Genomic DNA, 24,088 nt, shown 5'->3' with positions numbered 1-24,088 from the left:
TGCCCAGTTACCTCACTGAGCAATTCTGGTGTTTCCGTTCTGCCGCGGTGCTAAGTGTCAGTTCACAGCACTGGCCTGTAGCTACTGCGGTAAATGGAGATGGCGGAAGAAACTAATGTCTTTTCTCTTTCTTTGCAGGTTTCCCAAGTTGGTTCGTAGCTGCACGTAATAAAGATCAGAGGTTTCTGCTGCAGCGACTAATGTCCTTTCTCTTTCCTTTCAGGATACCCGGATGAGCCGTAGGTGTGCAGGCTGATGAACAGCGGTTCCTGATGCCAGCGATGTTCGAGGTGAGTATGAAATGTTCTGCTTCCGAGCACGTGGCGCGGCGATTTGCAGGCACGCGTAACTGACTGTGAGCTGACGGTTTTCTTTCTCTCCTTCTTCTCGTTGCAGTGCTGACTCCGGTCGTCAGATGGAACAAATCGGGAAGGCTGAAGACTGAGAACCAGGCGGCGGCGGTAAGCATGTGCTCTCGAGCTTACAGGAAGCACACGAAGCACGAGCTGCTATTTGGGTGTGGCTTTTATAGCCAGTGGCCACGCCCAAACACTAGAATGCCTTGTAACTTCCTGGATGCCAGGATGTTCTTCAGTGTCCATATTGGAGTGACAGGAAGTGATGCAACAACCAGGAAACTAGTATGCTGTTGCTCTGAGAGATTGGGGTGTCTATTCAGAGTGATTGCTGTGAGTGTCTTGAATGCCAGGCTCTTACCCACTTGGCCCCCACCTGATCTCCCCATCTACCTCCACTTGTCCCTACAGGGGGTAAGGGTTTGAAGGAGACCCTCTGGCCAGTAATCATGACAGTTCTCCCCCTCAAGGCCCCCCTTAATGATGTGTTCCCAGGCCCTGGTTTAGTGGGATTATCTCGGTGGAACTTACGTACCAACCGGGAAGCATGGATGTTTGTACTAGGTTCCCATGATCTCTCCTGGGGCCCATATCCTTTCCAATCCACCAGATAGTATAGGACCTTTTTTACTACCTTGGAGTCTAGAATGCTTTTGACTTCGAATTCTGGTTCATCACTATCTATTGCTATCGGATCTGGTGCTTTTGGTAACTGAGTCCCTGGGTGTACCAACTTGAGTAATGACCCATGGAACACCAGGTGAATTTGCATGTGTTGTGATAAGGTTAACTTCACGGCCACTGGGGAGATTATGGCCTCTATGGTAAATGGACCCAGATATTTGGGGTGAAATTTATTTGCTCCTTTTAATGAGATGTATTTTGACGCTAACCACACTGAGTCCCCTACTTGATAACTTGGGGCTTGTTTTCGATGGTAGTCGGCATACTTCTTCTGTGTGTCTTTAGCTGCTAGCAGGTGTTCAGCTAAATCCTTAGCAGCTTGCGTAATACGTGCATGCATGGTTTTAACCGCAAGCATTTCAATTTCGTCTGGTGGGTCATAAACGGATGTCCGTGGATTTCGTCCAAACAATGTGTAGATAGGAATTTGTTGTGTGGAAGAGTGTGTTGCGTTATTATATGCATATTCCGCCATCCATAAGATCTCCACCCAGTTACTATCTGTTTGGTGTAGGAGACAGCAGAGGTATTGTTCCATGGTTTGGTTTGTGCATTCTGTTTGTCCATCTGTTTGTGGATAATGGCTAGTGGACAGACGGACTTCTACTCCGGCCAGACAGCAACATTTTTTCCAGAACTGTGATACAAATTGGCTGCCTCTATCTGAAATAATTACAGACAGAATGGAATTTTATGATGCGGTTTAGGAAGACCTGGGCTAATTGTTGAGCCGAAGGAAGTCCTTTTAAGGTGATAAATGGCCATTTTAGAGAAAAGGTCAACCACTACTAAAATTGTAGTATAGCCTGAACTGGATGGTAAGTCGGTGAGGAAGTCCATTGATATGGTGTGCCATGGAGAGGGAGGAATTTCTAAAGGTTGAAGCAAGCCAGCTGGTTTTTGCCATGATGTTTTGTTTTGAGCGCAAATACCACATGTATTAACTAACTCTGTGGTGTCTTTTCGCCAAGTGGGCCACCAATAGAATCGTCCGATTTTCTTAAGTATCTTAGCTACACCGGGATGACCTTCTAGAGGTGAATTGTGGTAACTGTTGAGCACTCTTTCCTGCAAAGCATGCGTCGGAAGGTATAGTCTTTTCCGATAGAATGGAAGGCCGTCTTGGATAGAATATTGTGATCCTTTAACGTCCCATGTTCTCAACTCTTCTATGGACAATTCTCGTCTAATGTCATCTTTGAGTGTATCCATTGGGGAAGGGTTTTTTCCGCAGAGTCCCAAGATTTTATTTCCCAGGATGATGTCTACTGGATCGGTTTTTTCAAAAGCTTCTTCACCTTTACCTATACGGGAAAGAGCATCAGCTTTACCGTTTTTTTTATTACTACCCTCCTTCTCCTCCAACCCACCTAGGATGTCTAAGTGCCCTGGTGCGTGCCTCACCTGTGTGTTTAATGTGGTACGCCCTCCATCCTGCTCTTGCAGGTGCACCATTTCCTGGAAGCTGCTGCTCAATGCACTGTCTTTGCTCCAAGAGTTCGTGTTACCCAGTTTCGGTCTGCACCGGGCTTCCAGTTCAGGCAATTAAAAGTCTCAATGTCCGTAACTGCCCAGTTACCTCACTGAGCAATTCTGGTGTTTCCGTTCTGCCACGGTGCTAAGCGTCAGTTCACAGCACTGGCCTGTAGCTACTGCGGTAAACGGAGATGGCGGAAGAAACTAATGTCCTTTCTCTTTCTTTGCAGGTTTCCCAAGCCGGTTCGTAGCTGCACGTAATGAAGATCATAGGTTTCTACTGCAGAGACTAATGTCCTTTCTCTTTCCTTGCAGGATACCCGGGCGGGCCGTAAGTGCACGGGCTGAAGAACAGCGGTTCCTGATGCCAGCGATGTTTGAGGTGAATATGAAATGTTCTGCTTCCGAGCGCATGGCGCAGTGATTTGCAGGTGCGCTTAACTCACTGTCAGCTGACGGTTTTCTTTCTCTCCTTCTTCTCGTTGCAGTGCTGACTCTGGTTGTCGGTTGGAACAAATCGGGAAGGTTGAATCCTGAGAACCAGGCGGCGGCGGTAAGCATGTGCTCTCGAGTTTACAGGAAGCACACGAAGCATGAGCTGCTCTTCGGGTGTGGCTTTTATAGCCAGTGGCCACGCCCAAACACTAGAATGCCTTGTAACTGCCTGGATGCCAGGATGTTCTTCAGTGTCAATATTGGAGTGCCAGGAAGTGATGCAACAACCAGGAAACTAGTAGGCTGTTGCTCTGAGAGATAGGAGTGTCTATTCAGAATGATTGCTGTGAGTGTCTTACCCGCTAGGCTCTTACCCACTTGGCCCCCACCTGATCTCCCCAATTACCTCCACTTGTCCTTAAAGGGGGTAAGGGTTTGAAGGAGACCCTCTGGCCAGTAATCATGACAGGGAGCAGGAGTACCTGAGCATCCCAGACAGACCAGCTCTAGAGAGGACCCACTCCCAGATTTTTCAGTGGGGAGCAGCAAAGCTGCTGCATGCAATTGGCCATTTCAAGCGCTGCCTTCTCCTCAAAGGGAGGCAGACTGACACCACCATCCACATCATCCGAAGTCCCAACAAGGGTCGGTGACCTCTTTGTTACTACACAGCCTTGTGTCTGGGGTTTATCGATATTCATTTCAGTACTGTGGATGTGATAACATTGGCGGCTGTTGGCCACAAGCGGGAAGACTCAATAAGAGCAATTGGTACCGGGGACCCCCGTAAGCTCATCACCAGACAGCACACCCCCAACTCTGCACAGGCCTAGGCAAGCGGAAAGGCCCACCGATCAAGCTACATACTGATCCGTCAGTACGACCTGTCCCGCAACACCCCAGGCACGTTGGTTTCCACCTCCAAGATGCGGTCTTCAGAGAGCTCAACCAACTGCTCACAGATGGTATCATTGAGCCAGCCACGGGGACGACCCCATGGGTATCCTCCCTGGTCACTGTGCCAAAAGAAGGTGGGAGGCTGCGCCTTTGCGTTGACATGAGGAAGGCCAACACTGCCATCCAGAGGAAGAGACATCCGGGTCCCTGCATCGAGGACATGATTGTGCAGCTTAACAATGCCAGAATGTTCTCCAAGTTGGATCTAATACAGGGCTTTCACCAGCTATAGCTACATCCCGACTCAAGGGTGATAACACCATTCTCCACCCATGAAGGTCTGTTCCAGTATCGGCGTCTGAACTTTGGGATCTCGTCAGCCGCTGAGATCTTCCAAGAAGCGGTTCGGCAAATAATTAGACCCATCCAAGGAGCACTAAACTATAGCGATGACATCCTCATCTTTGGTGCGTCCAAAGAAGCGCACAACGCTGCACTACTAGCCACCTGTGCAGCAGTCCAGCTGGCGGGCCTGACCCTGAATATCAACAAGTGTCGGTTCAGTACATCCAAGATGACATTTTTTGGACACATATTCTCGGCCAAGGGGATGACCCCTGACCCTGACAAAGTCAACACCATCACCAAGCTGAAGGAGCCAAAACAGGTGGCTGATGTTCGCTCTTTCCTGGGGATGGCGGGCTTCTGCGCAAGGTTAATCCCCCACTACGCCTCCATCACGGAGCCACTCAGGAAGTTGCTGCAAAAGGAGGCTGCCTTTGAGTGGTCTCCTGCGTGCCAGCTAGTGTTTGACTCCATTAAAAAGGCCCTGACGGAGGCTCATCGCCTGGTGTATTTCGACCCGTCGTGGCACACAGAGATAAGTGTGGACGCCAGCCCCGTTGGCCTGGGGGCCATTTTTGCACAGACAAGTGGGGCAGACATCAACCCAAGACACATCGTGGCGTACGCTAGCCAGGCTCTGTCCACCCGCAAAGCTGCTTACTCCCAGACAGAGGAGAGCCTGGCCGCTGTCTGGGCCTGTGAGCATTTCCACAATTTTGCTATTGGGAAAAAGTTCACCTTAATCACGGACCACCAGGCGTTGCTGTCCCTTTTTGGCAACCCACGCACAAAGATGTCCCAGAGGATTGAGCAGTGGGGCATCAGAATGCAGGAGTATGACTACAACATAGTACACCGGCCAGGTGGGGATCTAAACCCGGCAGACTACCTTTCTTGTCACCCGGCGGGCCCTCCGGTTGCCAGAGCAGGGGATGTTGCATACATCGACTACGTCGCCGCCAGCTCGCTCCCGCTCGCCCTGTCACTGGACACGGTTGCAGCCGCATCGGCAGCCGACCCACAACTTCCCTAGCCATCAGTCTGACGAACAACAACAGATGGAGGGATTACCTTCGCGCAACCCTAGCCCACCCTGGGGTGTGCAAAGAAGAAATGGAGAGGTTAGCCAGAGTGCAGTCAGAGCTGACCGTCAAAGAACACAATATCCTACTGAGGGGCTGCTGCATCGTCATTCCCGCTGCCTTCAGGGCTGAGGTAGTTCAAACTGCCTACGAGGGCCACTGCGGAGCTGAAAATAACAAAAGACAACTGCGCTGCAATGTCTGGTTCCCCATTTTTGGATTTGTTGGTCGACGAGTGGGTCAAGAACTGTCTCGCTTGTCAGTGCACCGCACCAGCGGAACCTCCGATACCCCTTCAGCCAAAGCACATTCCGGAGCGACCGTGGGAGCGAGTTGCGGCTGATTTCTACGGACCACTAGAGTCAGGGGAGTACTTTCTCCTCCTCATCGATGAGTACTCGCGGTTCCCCATCGTGAAGAAACTCACCACCACTGCTTTTTCTCATGTCGCAGCTGTCCTGGATGAAATACTCAGTGAATGGGGCATCCTGAGAGTGATAAAATCTGACAACGGCCCGCCGTTCAACAGCCACAAATTTGAGACGCTAGCGAAGCACCTAGGCTTCAAGCACCTCACGATAACACAAAGGTGGCCTCAAGCGAACAGCATGGCAGAACGCTTTATGCCATCCATAAAGAAAACTCTACAAAGGGCCCGCATCAAGGCCACCAACTCTCATCAAGCCCTGTGCCGGCTTTTGCGGGACTATCGCAACACCCCACATGAGGCCACAAATAAAACCCCTGCCGAGTTAATGGTACGGTATGATGTGCACACGTGGATACTGAGAGAATCCTCGGCCCCGGGAGAAGAGGCTGGTGAAATCATACAGAGAGACACTGAGGTGAAGGAAAGGACCAAGCAGGAATCAGACCTGAGACGCAGGGCGGTGTCGAAGGACTTCCATGTTGGGGACAAAGTCCTTGTCCAACAGCCCATGGTTAAGAAGACGGACTCCTGATACGCCCCGAAGCCCATGAACGTCACCGCCGTAAAAGGGACGATAGTGACAGCCCAAAATGAGGACAAGGATATCACGAGAAACAGCTCCCTGTTCAAACATTTTGTTAAGAGAGAGGACTGGGAATGACTCCCGCCGGGGCCGGATCCAGAGGCGAGGGAGCCTTGGGACGACCCGTGGGTCCCGCCAAGTGAAGGACCTATACACAAATGGTCAGCTCCCGTTTCTGCAGGAACAGGTGTGCCGACTGAAAGTAGCATCCGACCTCAGCGTCTGACGTGCAAGCCGTTGCGCTGGGTTGAAGAGTGTAAACCGGAAGTGTGGACATTTGTCCGGGGGTGGTGTAACGGTTGATGCCCCTTTAAGTTGAAACCCCTCTGTTGGGGGCGTGGTTAAGTTGTGGGAGGAAAGGGAGGAGTGTTGGCGTGGGTACACCAGTTTTCTGTTCGTATTGTAATAAAGAAAGTGTGTTCCTGATTACCTCTGACTCTGTGTCCTTCTTATCTGTATTGCAGGCCTAGCCATGGCATCAAAGAGGTCATAAACAATGGACGAAATATGTTTGCAGCTTATGCAGAAGTTACATTTGCAGAGCTATGTACTAGCTCCTCGTCCCCAAGCATAGCTCTGCTCCTGGTCACTGGTTCATGCATACATACCAACATTTTGGAGCACCGGAGAGGGAGATTTTGTCAAGAAAATGGGGAGAAAAGAATTTTCCCATTGGATTGCATTGGGGTAGAATTATTTTAGGAGGGAGAAGTAAAACATAGCAACACTTTTTTTATAGACAAAACAACTCTTCTGCCTAAATCGGGAGGTTGGGAGTGTACGTTAACGCTGGATACCTGGAATCTGATTTAAGCTCCTTTTTATCTACTCTCGAGCACTGTTTAAAGCCCTGTTTTGCAGGGAGCAGGTCACGTGATCTGGGCAGCATCCCTCAGGCTTCCAAGATGGCTGCCGCAGTCAGTGTCTGTGCCAAGTGGAGGGGAGGCTCCTGGCTCTGGGTGGCCTGGGAAGAAACATGCACTGCTGAGCCTGTCAATGAGGGGCTGGGGCTGGGACAGGGAGGGGCTGGGAGGCAGGGCTGAGCAGGAAAGGCCCAGAGGGAGGGGATGGCTCTAGCAGGCTGGGAAGAGGGAGGGGCAGAGGAGGGAGGGGCAGTCTGGGCACTAGAGCTTCCTGCTGCTGGAACTGCACCGTGACAGTACAGGAAGGTGAGGGCTGCTAGCTGGGGGGCCGTGGGAGGGTGGGCACCGGATATCTAGAGGTGGGGGCACTGAGGGGTGGGGGTGGGATCGATAGTGGGGGCATGTGAGGATATTGGGGGAGGGAGGGCTAGAAATGTGTTGGGCAAGAGGGGCTCTGCGGTGGAGAAGACACCAGGGGAGCCCTGTGGGGCCCTAGGAGGAGCAGAGAGGGGGAGCCCGGGTGGAGGGCTGCCATTGCAGCGGGAGGGGTGTTTCCCCTCCCGGGATCGCCAGCAGTGCTGTGTGTGCTGCTGGAGGGGGCTGTGCAGCCTGCACGGCGTCAGCTGTTATGGTGTAAACACACCACCGCCAGTGGCAGGCGTTGCAGAAGCCCTGTGTGCGTGTGTGTGTGTGTGTACACGCATCCCCAGGGAGCAGCATTTTGTGTTTGCGCACATGTCTGGAAGAGAGGCCGCTATTTGTGTGTGTGTTGTGTGTGTTTTGAAGTTGCAGTGATAGGCGGCCTCTGCTGTGCTTTTGCATACCGCTTTCTGATTGTGTAAGCCTTGAAGGCCGTGTATACACACCATTAGGCGAGACAGCCTTGTGTGTGATCGAGAGCACTCATTCCTGGCAGAGAGAGAACCTGTAAAGCGAGTACACGCTTCTAGGGGAGAGTGGAAACGCTGCCTCGTGTATTGTGTACACAGGCCTGCACGCTGCACACCGCTTATGTTTATATGTACACTTTTCTAAGAGCCAGAGAGAGAGGTGTGTACCCTAGGAGAGGCTACTGCCAGACGTGTGTCGGGGTAATTCCTTTGTGTGTAGAAGTGGGAGTGTGGCTAGAGGGTTTCATGTGCCAGAGCTGACCCACCAGTGGTCGAATTGTACGAAAAGAAATAGTGGAACTATGTTCCCTAAAGGCCTGCCCCTGCTCCCCACAAACCCCATCGCCACGCACAAATCCAACCCCCCCCCGCTCCATAAGTGAAAGTTCGATGCACTGCACGGAAATGCACGTTTCAACTTCTAACTACATTTTTATTTTAAAACTAAACCATTCCAGAACGGGTTCTTTTGAAAATAAAGTCATGACAACAGTAAAACGAAATTAAAAATAGTAGAGGAGCAACGGCCCAACCGCTTCTGCCCACTGGGTAGCGCTGCGCAGGCCAAGCTCAAGCCTTAACTGCAAAGTGCTGGGAGATGCAGGAAGCAGTTAAGCGTGGAATGTCTAAGTAAAAGGATGTATACAAATATTGGGAAAGTATTAGTTTAGTCTGTGTGTACACATGTTCAGAGACGGCGTGTTATTTGGCTGTAATACATGATAATACTCAAACCTGTTATCTACGTCGGATAATGGCTTGCCAGTGCTGTCCCGTTCCTGCCCTACTACAACAGGTTATTGTGCCTGGAACCTCTACTATTGTAGTATGGCACTCAGCCTGGCAAGTGCCCAGTCAGCTATATCTGCGCATGTACAGAGGTTCTTGTTGAAGCAATCCTAGTCATGATATATGATGTGGCAGTTATAACGCAGCTGTACACAAGTGTTTCTAGGCGCGACAAGACCAGGAGGGGGAAACAAAGGAGGACAAAATAACGATCTTACTAGGCCTTGTATCATTCAGATCGCACAACTGCAGGGAAGAGGGAAGGGGAGAAGTGCCAGGGGGGAGGGGAAGGCGGAAGTGCAGTTAACTCACAAGTGCAGCTAGCTGGTGGCTCATAAGTGCAGAGAGAAGGGACTGTAGGGTTGCAGATACAGATCCTTAAGTGCTGGGGGGCCTGGAGGGAGTACGAGGGCAACTGGACATGCAGGAGCCTTGGCCTGAGTTCAGAGGGTGACCAGTGCGCGGTACAGACGGGTGCATCAGCAGGGGAGAGGAGGAGAGAAAGCAGAAGTGAAAAGGAAGGTCTTGAGTTGCTTCCGAAAACCACAGGTGGTTCTGCTCAAGTTTGAGAGAGGCAGGGAGACTGTTCCAGGGGGAGGCCCCAGTTGATTAGATAGATCTGACTGCAACTCTCTGTTTGGAGAAGCGTCTGACCCTCAGAGAGTTTGAGGTGGATGAGCCGAGAGCTCGAGAAGGGAGATGTTTTGGAAGAGAAAGTTGGAGGTAGAGCCGTCCCAGGCCCCTTAATGCCTTGTGGATAATGCAGAGTGTCTTGAAGTTGATCCTTGCAGCCACGGGGAGCCAGTGAAGAAATTAAAGAGCTGGAGAGATATGATCCCTGGGCTTCAGGCCAAGGACGAGTCTTGCAGTCCTGTTCTGGATAAGGTGTAAAGGTCAAAGAGTAGAGGCAGGAAGATTTAGAAAGAGGCTGTTGCAATTGTCCAGCCTAAAGAGGACAAGAGCTCTGGAGACAGTGAGCTTCTGGGGGGAAGGAGAGGAAAGGAAGAATACCTCTGAGGAGGTGCAGCGGATAGTTTACTTCTTAGATACGTCAGAGATTTGAGGAGAGAAGAAGATGGTGGAGTCGAAGAGGACACCAAGGTTCTTAGCCTCATAGGAAGAGGGCCCAGAGTGGGTGGCCAGAGAGAGAGGAAAGGAGGGAGCACGTGTCCCAATGTCGAGGATCTTGGTCTTTTTGGCATTAAGGCAGAGATCAATGGCAGCACACCATTCCTGAATTGTGGCCAGACAGTCTGGTATGAGAGAAGCAGAGGTGGCTGAGGGGGGCCTGAAAAAGAGCTGAGTGTCATCCACATAACATTGAAAATTGGAGCAGAAAGAAGCGATGCGATGGGCAAGAGGTGCCAGGTAGTGGTTGAAGAGTCAGGGAGAGAGGTTAGTCCCCTGGGGAACACCACAAGTAGAGAAAGAGATAGAAGAGAGGAAAGACCCCAGTTGGACCTGAGCGGGTTGGTCGGTGAGAAAGGAGGTCAACCAGGCCAGGGCCTGATCAGTAATACCAAGGTTGTCCGTTGACAATTGAGCAGGCTGGCATGGTTGACCGTGTCAAAAGCAGAGGATAGATCAAGGAGAATGGAGGACAGAAGGGAGATTAGAGTCAAGATTGGAGAGAAAGTCTTCACAGGTGTTCAGGAGAGCAGTGTCCATGCTTCTGGCAGCTCTGAACCCAGATTGGTGGTCATGGAGCCAACCAACAGATTCAGTATGTAGATTAAACTGGGAGATGGGCAGCTTTTCCAAGAGTTTGCCCAGGAAAGGAGTGATGAAGATCGAGTGATAGTTACCCGGAGAGGAAGGATCGTCATGCCATATCATATCCAGTCTTGTGTCATAGCTGCCAAGTGCCCCCATGTAGTGCATTACACTATGAGCCATTCCTGGCTTTTCATCATGCAAGCTAGGACTTGTATGCCCATGCTCCAAGTGGGAAAAATAAAACTACAAATTCCAGCATGCAGCTGCCAGGACTGGCTCAAGGTGTCACACGTGATATACCTTGGTGACAGCCAGCCCTTTATTGCAGAGTGGACAACAGCAAGTCTGGGGTGATTTTCATGACTGCATCTATGAGTCTTGCATCACAGCTTCTGTCTGAAGAAAGGGGTCCCCCGGGAGGTTCCCTGAGAGGGGTCTCCCCTCTGGTGTAGTCCTTCCTGTTGGCAGGCTGAAAGGCCGGTCTTTGGGAGATGTCTTGCTTGTTTTGAGGCAGGGTAGGGCCTGAGCGGGCAAGACTTACCCAAAATCTGTAAATGCCCACTCGGCAACACGGTGTGGGCATTTAGCCCAGGATCTGGATGTTTTACCTGCGTTCTGCATATAGATCGCTGTAGTAGGTGCATTAACCCATTGTGCTGTTAACCCAATCCCTAGCTGCTGTGAGACCAGGATGCTGAATAGCGATTACACCTTCCTTTGGCCGTTGAGTTGTATCTTTCACCCCAATTCAGTTCTCTGTAGTTTCACATAGAGGTGCTAAACGCCGGGTGCTAGGCCCATCCAAAAGCTGAGCCCAGCAGTGAAGTCTTTGGCTTCTTCATGGGGGTGGGTGAGGTGTGGGGTCTACTACCCTCTGAGTAGGGGCGTCAGTGAGACCCTGATTGCAGCAGGGCCTGGTCTGTGGGGTCTACTACCCCTCAGCAGGGGCGTCAGTGAGATCCTGATTGCAGCAGGGTCTGGTCTGTGGGGTCTACTACCCCTCAGCAGGGGCGTCAGTGAGACTCCTGATTGCAGCAGGGTCTGGTCTGTGGGGTCTACTACCCCTCAGCAGGGGCGTCAGTGAGACTCCTGATTGCAGCATGGTCTGGTCTGCGGGGTCTACTACCCCCTCAGCAGGGGCGTCAGTGAGACTCCTGATTGCAGCAGGGTCTGGTCTGCGGGGTCTACTACCACCTCAGCAGGGGCGTCAGTGAGACTCCTGATTGCAGCAGGATCTGGTCTGCGGGGTCTACTACCCCCTCAGCAGCGGCGTCAGTGAGACTCCTGATTGCAGCATGGTCTGGTCTGCGGGGTCTACTACCCCCTCAGCAGGGGCGTCAGTGAGACTCCTGATTGCAGCAGGGTCTGGTCTGCGGCGTCTACTACCCTCTCAGCAGCGGCGTCAGTGAGACTCCTGATTGCAGCAGGGCCTGGTCTGTGGGGTCTGCAGCTTGGTTTTAGGCCAGAGCACACCTGCAACCCTGCTCCTGAGTGATCCCCAAAAGCCCATCTGAATGCTCCCCACAGCTCACAACTCCGTCACCAGTCCACACTGCTCAGCACCAGCTCGCACCTCCCCCACCAGTCCACACTGCTCAGCACCAGCTCGCACCTCCCCCACCAGTCCACACTGCTCAGCACCAGCTCACACCTCCCCCCCACCAGTCCACACTGCTCTCCACAGCTCACACCTCGATCACAAGTCTACACTGCTCAGCACCGGCTCACACCTCCACCACCAGGCCACACTGCTCAGCACCAGCTCACACCTCCACAACCAGGCCACACTGCTCAGCACCAGCTCACACCTCCACCAACAGTCCACACTGCTCAGCACCAGCTCACACCTCCCCCACACAGCTCTCCACAGCTCGCACCTCGATCACCAGTCTACACTGCTCAGCACCAGCTCACACCTCCCCCCACCAGTCCACACTGCTCTCCACAGCTCGCTCCTCTACCACCAGTCCACACTGCTCAGCACCAGCTCACACCTCCCCCCCACCAGTCCACACTGCTCTCCACAGCTCACACCTCGATCACAAGTCTACACTGCTCAGCACCGGCTCTCTCCTCCACCACCAGTCCACACTGCTCAGCACCAGCTCGCACCTCCCCCCACCAGTCCACACTGCTCAGCACCAGCTCGCTCCTCCCCCACCAGTCCACACTGCTCAGCACCAGCTCACACCTCCCCCCCACCAGTCCACACTGCTCTCCACAGCTCGCACCTCCCCCCCACCAGTCCACACTGCTCAGCACCAACTCACACCTCCCCCCACCAGTCCACACTGCTCTCCACAGCTCACACCTCGATCACAAGTCTACACTGCTCAGCACCGGCTCTCTCCTCCACCACCAGCTCGCTCCTCCCCCACCAGTTGTCAGAAAGCACCACAGTATTAACCGAAAAGGATACGGTACTCAAAAGGATACAGGTGGTAGGGTCTTCCGGATCCCTGTTCACGCGTTTTGATAGTTGTGAAGTCAAGTTAAGACCTTCCAAATGATACAACTCTCTGACCGGTAAAACAGGCAGAGCGATGGATCACTGGAAAGGGCATGGGTAAGGTATAGGAAGTCAGCCTAGAACAAAATAAAGTATCATGAATAACTGCCCCAACCTGGATATGATGGAATAGAAAATGTCATGAATGCACACACTGACCTTGAGTCTAGGGCAGACGAATCCAGCAGAGTCTCTTGAGGAATCCAAGGTAGAACAAACGACAAGGAAGGGAAGATTAGTAAGGGAGACTTATCCCGAACGGAACGAGGCTCACGCTAGATACCGGGTTGATGCACCACAGGATAGCGTCCAAAGTACTGTTCACTGTCACCTTCCAATTATCCTTGAAAAGCTTCCTTCCCACGTAGAGTAAAGTATAGAAATGAATCAATCCCCCTGTTAATATCACAGGTGCAGGAGTTGGAAATAACGCTCCTTTTAAGGTATAAACAAAGTTCACGCGGTTCTGTACAGCCGCAAAGAAAAGAGCGTGTGCGTGTGAATTTACACGCGATTAGGATTCACGCAGTCCAGGCCAGCAGCGTTCCAAAACAAGATATGCGTGTGGATTTACACGCGAGCAGGATTCACGCAGTCCAGGCCAGCAGCGTTCGAAGACAAGATATGCGGGTGGATTTACACGCGAGCAGGATTCACGCAGTCCAGACCAGCAGCGCTTGAGGATAGCGTGCGCGTGTGGATTTACACGCGAGCAGGATTCACGCAGTCCAGGCCAGCAGCGCTTGAAGATAGCGTGCGCGTGTGGATTTACACGCGAACAGGATTCACACAGTCCAGGCCAGCAGCGCTTGAAGATTGCGTGCGCGTGTGGATTTACACGCGAGCAGGATTCACGCAGTCCAGACCAGCAGCGCTTGAAGATAGCGTACGCGTGTGGATTACACGCGAACAGGATTCACGCAGACCAGGCCAGCAGCGTTTGAAGATAGCGTGCACGTGTGGATTTACACGCAACCAAACAGCTCCAGGAATCTGCGTGTGACGGAAAACACGCTATAGAAGGCCCAAAAAGTAGCTGTAGTAACCTGCAAGGAAGCAGACCGGAGGTTCAGCTACACAACGCCAAATGATTCGATCAGAAGCAGCGAGTGAAGTTTCCACGCTGCTTAAATACGTAATGCCGTAGTTCACGTGACGAAGCAGAATACACGTGAAGTTAGGGACATGAAAAGTGCAAACGTCGTTTTCCCGGCAACGTATCGAACAACCGCCATTTGGAATAGAACGGTCTAGCTGTTCTACGAGCGTAGGAGGTAGGACCACGTCCAGCATGCATGACACCAGTCCACACTGCTCAGCACCAGCTCACACCTCCCCCCACCAGTCCACACTGCTCTCCACAGCTCGCACCTCCCCCCCACCAGTCCACACTGCTCAGCACCAACTCACACCTCCCCCCACCAGTTCACACTGCTCTCCACAGCTTGCACCTCGATCACCAGTCTACACTGCTCAGCACCAGCTCACACTTCCACCACCAGTCCACACTGCTCAGCACCAGCTCACACCTCCCCCCACCAGTCCACACTGCTCAGCACCAGCTCACACCTCCCCCCACCAGTCCACACTGCTCAGCACCAGCTCGCACCTCCCCCCACCAGTCCACACTGCTCAGCACCAGCTCGCACCTCCCCCCACCAGTCTACACTGCTCAGCACCAGCTCACACCTCCCCCCCACCAGGCCACGCTGCTCAGCACCAGCTCACACCTCCCCCCACCAGGCCACGCTGCTCAGCACCAGCTCACACCTCCACCACCACCAGTCCACGCTGCTCAGTGCCAGCTCACACCTCCACCAGTCCACACTGCTCAGTGCCAGCTCACACCTCCACCAGTCCACACTGCTCAGCACCAGCTCACACCTCCCCCCCACCAGGCCACGCTGCTCAGCACCAGCTCACACCTCCCCCCACCAGGCCACGCTGCTCAGCACCAGCTCACACCTCCACCTCCACCAGTCCACACTGCTCAGTGCCAGCTCACACCTCCACCAGTCCACACTGCTCAGCACCAGCTCGCTCCTCCACCACCAGTCCACACCGCTCAGCACCAGCTCACACCTCCCCCCACTAGTCCACACTGCTCAGCACCAGCACACACCTCCCTCCACCAGTCCACACTGCTCAGCGCCATCTCGCACCACTGCATCTGAGTGGGGTATCACCCTATAATTTTGCGGCACAAAATGCTGAACACGCTGAATTTCAAAGTGTAAATATCCCTGCAATTGCGTTTGGGGGAGGTTGGGGTGCTGTGGGTGTCTCCCCTGCATATAATGGAGGTGACGGTGGGGTTAAACTCTTGAGGAGTTGCCCAGATAACAGGGAAGCGTCCTCCTTCCTCCCCCCCAACCCCCACCCGGATAAGGGGGAGGGCTTGGGCAAAAGCCTGCAAAGCCGGGTGTTTAGCCGGGGAAGAGCGTGAGGGGGCAGGAAGACCGCCAAACATGCCGACAAGCTTGCGAAAGGGCAACAAAGGAAGGGGGTGTGCCCTTGAGCATAAGAGCGGTGCGCAGCGCTGGCAGCACCACCTCTTCTGCTAAGAAACGCCAGAGGAACGAGGTCGGGAGCAGTTTGGTCAGAAGCACCCAATGAGCACACCCAACAATAAGCCACAAATTACTCTTAGACAAGTGTATATGAAAAATATCTATACATTTGTGGGCTGGACCAAATAGACACAAGTAACTTTAGCAATGAGAAAAACACTTATCACACACATCCTTAACTACACAATATATATATATATATACACAACACATTTCCTAATGCAATTTCAGTTAGATGAAAATACCACAACCTGTGGAGAGAGGCTTAAGTTAGTACACAAAAGACGTTAGGTAATTCTTCAGAGTTCGTTCCCTAACTTTCGAGTTCAACCCTAAGACTTGGTGAGCCTTATGCTCAACAGTACAGTTAGTTGTGCGTAAAAACGCACGATCATGCAGATGAAAAAAAGGCGGGTCTTCTTGCAGGGCTGTAGCTAGCCAGGAAGGGGCTTGAGGCGATGAAGACAATAACGGTTGGGGGAGCTTTGGCCTAGAGTGGACTTGGTTGGAAAAGGGGGAAAAGCGATGTTTGGTCACTGCACCAGGAGAACAATTTCAGAGAGTTTGGTTTGCAGTGATGAGAAGCATGTAGTGTTTAGTAATGTTGTGAAAATAAATCTGCGGCCTTTTATGCCAACAGAAGAAAAATGTCTCCATCTGCCCTTTTTCTAAAAGAGGGAGGTAAGGGGAGCGAATGGAAAGAGCAACAATGCCCAGGTTATTGCGGTGACGTGTGGGTAGTAATCGCACTGATCCTCTGAGTGGCCATCTTCAGCTGCCCTCAGCCCTAGCCGCTCCCCGAGGCCCCTCCTGATCACTCCAGAGTAGCGCAGCTCACACTAATAGGTGAGCTTGTAAGTCGGCCCCACCAGCACATACTAACAACCGCTGGCCCACAGCTTGCTCTAGACCCCATTGATGCCTGATCCGCGTTTGGAGCACCCGCCGCCTCCGCACACCCGAGTTTCAACTTCCTGGGCCCCTGACTCCGCTACTAACCCTCACATCTGTGCTGGGAGCACCTGGACCTCTCTCCTGAGCTCATATCCCTCAACCTGGGTATTCCCCCTGAACCAGAAGTTCTACAGATGGCTCTCTATAAAAGAGAAAATGGAACTCAAAACCATCTGCCTTGCCTTCAAAGCTTTGAACCACTTGGCCCCAACATATCTATCGGACAAATTCACTATGAAATTGTCGACCAGAAACACAAGATCTACTAATGCATCCTGCCTGCTAGTGCCCAGGTACAACCGAAAAAGAGCAGGCGGGACTAGCTTCCCTGTTCTAGCCGCCGAAATATGGAATACTCTTCCACAGGACATCAAAACCATTCAAACTTTAGAAAAATTCAGAAGTCAAGCACCAATGACTAACCCTACTGATTTCACACCTCACACCACCCTGTAATATGTTACTGTACTCATCTGTACTCTGCCTTTATAACTGTACTATGTAAGCACCGTACTATTGTATCATGTAACCTCATACTCACCTAAAGCGCCCAAATACCTCCGGGTCAGGCGCGCTATATAAATAAAATAAACAAACTCTTAATGCTAGTTGCGTACCCCTCTCTTACGCACCTAGGGTTCTATCGTGGACCTCTGGCTCCAGTCCTGAATGTACACTGCTAGCCCCTCTTTCATCCCCACACCCATGGCTAGCCCTGAGGTCTCTCTCCACCCCAGCCCTTCTCTCTCTCCGATGCCTGAACCCTGATCTGACCCTGGGCTCCAGCCTCGAGCTCTCAACCCTAGCTTTAGTGCCGATTGCCTATCCGCACCCCTTCTCATCTACACCCTAGCTACCCCCTAGACCCACGTGGGCTCACCCCTTAGTCCTTCCCCCTGCTCTGAGCCATGTCTCCAGCCCCAAATTCTCCTCCTTTTGCCCACCCCTGTACTCCAGTTTGCTCCAGCCCTGGGCTCTTATCCCATAGCCAGTGCCCTGGACGAGATTTTTCAGTGCGCCCCCACCGCCCCGCCCTCCAAAACATTCTGACAGCGCCCTTCAGGGCTTCACTGAACCCTGCCTGAGACTCATCCTCTCTGACTCAAAGATGTGTTTCGTTGGCACCTAAACGGAGGGGACTTTTGCTAAACCCATCCCTGTCGTGAGCAGCCCATTTTAACGAATGCATGGGTCATTTGAAGTGTGATGGGACATTAGGCCCCACACAGCCCCAGTTGCCTCCCAAATATGTGCCTCGATGCAGTATCAGAACTGCCCCCCCCCCCGCTGTTCTTGTAAAGCACCAGCGCCTGGCGAGGGGTGATTCTTTAATAGGCGCTAGGCCGCACCAATACTTACGTTTACATGACCCTGAGCTGCAAGGCAAAGTGCCCTTTATCTGCTGTGGGGGAAGGGGGGCACCCTTGTGTGGCCACTGTGGCAGCTGCGCCGGGATCTAGCCCCCTGGACCCCCTTGTCTCTTGCCCCATTACCCCTCGCCCACACAGGGCTTGGCTCTCTTCCCCATCAAAGCTTAGCAGGTGGCTGCCAGTGGGCAAGTAATAAGCCCGTTGGCCTGGGCCCGGCATTTTGGAGACGAGGACCCCGTCAGAATCCCATTAGGGCAGCCCAGCGCTGCCGCCCTGAACCCATTAGCGGGATGAGCTCTAGCGATGAATCCGGGAGCGATGTTTCCTCCCGCGGTGTAATGGGGGCGAGCTTCCGCCCTGGCCTGGCCGTCTGCGGGCGCGCCCATCCTTAGCGGAGCCCCAGGGCGCCCTATCCAGCTTCTGGCCGCTCCCGTCCCGGGAGTGTGAGGGAGTGGGCAGGGAGACACGAGTCGCTTTCTCACACCAGCTACAGCTATGACGGGGACCCCAGAATACCTCCCCCAGCCCCATCCCAGCCTCAAGCCATAGCTTGGTGTGGTGCCCTGGCAGCCCTTTAAGATTGGCATGAGCACTCCCTCGAGAGCCCTCCCCATCTGCAAGAGTGCTGGCATCAGAAGAGTAAACACGTGGCATTTCAAGGGCAACAGCAAAGGTCCCAACAGAGCAGTTACGTGGGCACAGGGCAGCTTCTAACCACCGGCCACAAGGGCACGGATCAGTCAGCAGCCGTGTGATGAGGGGTGCACAGCACATGCCAGCGCCGCCTGGGTACAGAACTCTGCCTACCACCCTGGAGGAGGCACAGGTGCCCAGGCATAGGTGCATACCAGGAAGGTGCACAGGGGGGGCCGTGGTGTGCCCACGAGTGGCCCCATAAACACATGGCTTGCGTGTCTGCAAGCTATGGGTGGCCGCTAATCTACTTCGAGGCCCCTGCAACCGGCGTCTCTCCCTCCCCCCCCCCCCCATCCCTCACCATTGACTTGATACTTGGAACTACAACTCCCATCAACCATAGCCAGCACGAAGAGCCAAAGGGTGCCGACCCCGGCTGAAGAGTGAAACTTTTTAGCAGCGTGTCTGCTGAGAACTAAATCAATTTTAGGCACTATCGATTTTTACAGGACCATGTGTTGCCCAAGGTCACCCGATTTGGTGGGATTTAAGCCCCACATTGTTTCCCAGTGTGTTGTAGAGCAAGATGCAATTATGTGACTTTCAAGACATTAAATCATACCCTCTTCTGTAGGCGCGACTTGGAAAATACAGAAATCAAATGACGATATTTAAGAAGTAAATCCTCATAAAAACACCTGTTATGCAAAGGGGGGACGGTTATAGCTTTTTGCCAAGTGTGTGCTAAGGTCACCTGTGTCCGAGTCCTTGCTTGTCACAGACCTGCAGATTATTATTCTTGATGTGAAGTAGAACATGGAATCGTTTTTGTGTCCAAGAAGCAGACTGCAGGTAAACTGGCCAGGGGCCTGCAGCGCTTGGCCGGCTCCCTCCGTTCCCCCGCGCTTTCGTGGCAGCGGGGTAAAGAGATCAGCCGTGCCAACAACACGTTTCACTATTGGAAGCCCAGGACTGTGCAGTGAGATAAAATGAACTGTGCCGTCTGGGGGCAATGCTGGAATGTGATCCTCAACACATTGCTTCCGCTCTCTCCAGTTTGGCTGGCGAATTCCCCCCCCCCGCCCCCTCCAAACTAAAGCATCCTGCTCTTCATGGCAGGTGAATTCCCCCCTCCTCACTAAAGCATCCTGCTCTTCATGGCAGGTGAATTCCCCCCCCTCACTAAAGCATCCTGCTCTTCATGGCAGGTGAATTCCCCCCCCCCCTCACTAAACACCCTGCTCTTCATTGCAGGCGAATTCCCCCCTCCTCACTAAAGCATCCTGCTCTTCATGGCAGGTGAATTCCCTCCTCCTCACTAAAGCATCCTGCTCTTCATGGCAGGTGAATTCCCCCCTCCTCACTAAAGCATCCTGCTCTTCATGGCAGGTGAATTCCCCCCTCCTCACTAAAGCATCCTGCTCTTCATGGCAGGTGAATTCCCCCCTCCTCACTAAAGCATCCTGCTCTTCATGGCAGGTGAATTCCCCCCCCTCACTAAAGCATCCTGCTCTTCGTGGCAGGTAAATCCCCCCCCTCCTCACTAAAGCATCCTGCTCTTCATGGCAGGTGAATTCCCCCCTCCTCACTAAAGCATCCTGCTCTTCATGGCAGGTGAATTCCCCCCCCCTCACTAAAGCATCCTGCTCTTCATGGCAGGTGAATCCCCCCCCTCACTAAACACCCTGCTCTTCATTGCAGGCGAATTCCCCCCTCCTCACTAAAGCATCCTGCTCTTCATGGCAGGTGAATTCCCCCCCCTCACTAAAGCATCCTGCTCTTCACTAGTCTCAAACAGCATGAACATGAACACAACATTTGTGGCACGCCCTTTTGTCGCACTCATTTGGCAGGGGCCCCTTTCATTTCGATGTCATGTCCCCCACCCCTGCCCCAACATTTTCAGGCAAGTTTCTCCACTGTCTCAAGGGGTTTAAAATGGCCTTGATGGTCACTCCCATTGTATTGGGTAGTTCCGAGGCTCTAAGTGGGCTCCAGAGCCTAGATGCCATAATATAGCTCTTACTGTGCTTGCTCATGTCTTGGCGGTGGCGTTCCGTGGGGCGCGCAGGTGCAGCGCCCCGGCCAGACTGCGTGACGGTTGGAATCCTCGCTTCCCTTGAGCTGGGCAGGTATGGTTTGGAAAGAACCCCTGTTCCACTAGACGTTTCCTGTTGGCTTCCCTGGCACCCCATTCCTTCTTCCGGTGATACTCCAGTTTGTGGTCTGTTTTCCTCAGCGCCCGGGGCTGCTGGAACTTGGAACTCCTTTGCAATGTTCGAGGGTCTTCCAGGAGGCAGTCTGAATATCACTTCTTGGAGGGGTTGACCAGTCCAGGGAATCCCATCACATCCACCCCCTGGGAGGCTCCTAGGGTAGTGACTGGACAATCCCAATCACCTGTCATCCAGTCCCTCCTATACAAGGAGAGGGTGGGTGCCTATAATTTGCCATAGGAGTGGTTCTCCTCCTTGGACTGGACCATCTGGGGACGATGGGGATTGGCATTGACAATGGATCCGTTGGGTTTTGCCGATTTATTTTGCCATTTTTAGCACAGAACGCAGGAGACCACCCCACCTCCTCTTTATATATCGCACACATACTTATCTGTGGTTAATTTGGCAAAAATACATTTGGCAAGTTGCCATTCGGCAAAAGTGAGGTGTACCCCGACAATCCCCTGGTCAGCACCTCCACTCACACGCAACCTGAACTTAGTGCCCGCTTGCTCTCAGTAGTAATATTAACTGACTCCAAGAGCGAGTGTCACCCCCCCTGTGGAAGGATTTGGGGTGCGGGGGGTGTCTCGTCTTATTCTCCACAGGTGCTGGCAGACTTTCCTCGCTAGCTCCTAGGGCCCCAGGCACACTAGCCTACCCCATTCACTGTTGGCTTCTGGGATGATCTTTCCTTGAACCCAGTGCCTGCGCCCAAGGATCTCTGGAGCAGTCGAGGGTGGTAGAGCGTGTATGCCCGAGCAGGGGGCAGGGGGGGAGATGTGATGCCAACGTCTTGCACCCTCTTGCCCAGCGTACCACACAGCCTGCACAGGGGCTGTACACCACACAGGGGTAGTGCAAAGCCTGCCCACCCAGTGTGGCACCGAGGACTCGCTTAGCGCCAGGCTCGGAAGCCTGTAGGAACTGGGCTGGGGATCAACACTGCAAATAGTGATTGTCTTCAGCTGCCGTCAGATCAATTATTAGGGTGTTTATTGAGCGCGGACATAGCTCCGGGAAGTGGGGGGGGGGCGCTTTACAATCCTAGGGGGAGAATAAGGATGCCCTGGGACCGCCAGACCGCCTTTATTTTGAGAGGCCGCCCCCTTTAGTGTCCTGCCACCTGTCCCCACTTCTCAGAAACTTGAGTTGGGACATGGACCGTGGGACTGCCCCGCACAGCCTCTTGTGGCGCTGGCCCTTTAAGGGTGTGCACGCGACGGGGTGACGTTCACTCCGTCGCGTGCGCTGTATAAATAAACGGAGCGTTCCCAGCGGCCGCAGAGCCACCGGGGAACCCACATGAAGCACATCCAGTCTCCATGTCATGGTGTATGTGAGTGGGGGGCTCACGGGTGGGCAGTCTGGGTAACTGCTAACAGTGGCGACGAGCGATCGGACCATACCCCGGGACAGGCGGTGATTTTGCTGAATGCGCGGGTGATCGTACAAGAGTGCATTTTGCAAAAACATGCCGCGGAGATTGGAGTGAGACACCCGTTCGGCGGCACTTTTGTTAAACAGGCCCTGTGAGGTCACGGCTTCGTAATGAAGCGCCAGTGAGCCATCCAAGCCTACTTTTTGGACGATCCAGTAGCGGATAGCCACTAGAAGCAGCACATGTCATTTTCATAGTGAGTTATTGACATTTTCACTGTTTTTCACCGAGTACTTGGGTGAAGCACCAAGGAAGGCCTGCTGGATGCACACCTTGGGGCCCACCCTGCTCAATTTTTCGATCCTCCACATCTGCCTGGTCACCTGATCTACCCATCGTGGAACTGCCGTTGCCTGGCTGCATCTGAGGAACATTGGTATCTGTGGGATGGCTGTGGCTGCATTTCAGGACCATCCTCTGCAGAAGAACACTGGTGTGTGTGGTGGTGAGTTGCGGCCCCATTATTTGTACATCCCTGGGGTGCCTGTGCGCTTACCACCATGAGCAAAGCTGCGGCGGCTGCCCCTCAACAACTGGCTGCTCCTGCACCACAGCCACCACCCATCCTGCCGCCAAGACCGTTGCTGAAGCCACCTGGGGCCCTACAACCAATGCCTGAGTTTGATGTCTCAGGCACGCCATCAAGTCTGGGACCGAGGTGGAAAATGTGGATAGACAGACTCGAGATGTACTTCAGGGCCACAATGGAGACTAGTGATGACAGTAAATTGGCCACCCTCCTGTACTCTGCAGGCCCTGCGGTACATGAGATATTCTTATCCCTGCAACCTGCGGATGGGTCTTTTGCGGCGGCGAAGGATGCGATCCACAACCATTTTCTGCCGATGGCAAATGCAGATTATGAACTTTTCCTCATGGGGGCGGCGCGTCAAAAGGATGATGAGACCCTTGATGTCTTCTATGGGAGGTTGCGCAGACTGGCGGTCAAGTGTGCGTGGAATGACCCAGACACCATGATTCGCAACCAACTCCTACAAGGGTGTGTGTCTGGCAAACTGCAGCGCCAAATCCTGCGAGAGCCTGGCATCACCCTTTCCCGCATCCTAGAACTTGGCAGATGCCATGAGGTGTCCGAACTGCGAGCAACCAGAATGGAGGCCGGGGTGCGCCCCAGCAAGTCGGATGACATCTGCGCGGTCGGCAGAGGCCGTGGGCTTAGACGCCCCGCAAGTGGCCAGCAGGGAATAACTCCTGCATGAAATGCGGATACGATCTTCCGCACCCAGCAGAGTGCCCAGCCGTGGGTGTGAAGTGTGGCCGGTGTGGGGGTGCGGACCACTATGCCCGGATGTGTAGGACCACAGCTCCGAAGGTAGTTCCCAGAGGACCTGTCTGGGCTGGTTTCTTCCGCCCCCAGAGGTCGTCAAATGTCGCCCAGGTGGACCAGGGTGATGATGGTAGCCCTCAGGAGGGTGACGAGGAGGAGGACGAGGAAAATGTGTTTTTTGTGTCCAGCATTGGCATCCTGAGAAACCACTCCAAGAGACAGCCCAGGTGCAATGTGCTGGTCAACGGGGACTCAATACCAATGTTAGTAGACACTGGGGCATCCGTGAATGTGATGGCCAGACAACACTGACTCGATGCAGACCCCTCCGGCTCTGGCGACGCTGAAGGCACGTATCTTCACTTTTGGGGGTGACCAGCCAATCCCCCTGGAAGGCGTGTTTGTGGCAGGAGTCAAGTACGGCAACACATCACTCCGGGCCAGGTTCTACGTCACACCGGTAAGCAACAACACACTGCTATGCTGTGCGGTGGCCGAGGCCCTCGGAATTGTGACATTTATTTATTTATTTTGCTTTTATCAATTTTATGATTT

At 53.2% G+C, this 24,088-nt stretch overlaps 1 protein-coding gene across 1 annotated transcript in view; it reads left to right on the top strand.

Annotated features, from left to right (window-relative positions):
• The first annotated feature begins 7,379 nt into the window (after nucleotides 1-7,379).
• Nucleotides 7,380-24,088, top strand: part of FLOT1 (flotillin 1) — a 179,790-nt gene continuing 163,081 nt past the window's right edge. Inside the window, exon 1 of the mRNA XM_069635191.1 lies at nucleotides 7,380-7,457. The gene's annotated coding sequence lies outside the window, so the exon portion shown is untranslated. The remainder of the gene's footprint in view (nucleotides 7,458-24,088) is intronic.

The sequence above is a fragment of the Ambystoma mexicanum genome, chromosome 13, assembly GCF_040938575.1.
Source record: "Ambystoma mexicanum isolate Mex_15411 chromosome 13, UKY_AmexF1_1, whole genome shotgun sequence".
Taxonomy (NCBI): Eukaryota; Metazoa; Chordata; class Amphibia; order Caudata; family Ambystomatidae; genus Ambystoma; species Ambystoma mexicanum.
The sequence above is the reverse complement of the archived record's forward strand: the minus strand, read 5'-3'. Positions and strand labels throughout refer to the sequence as shown.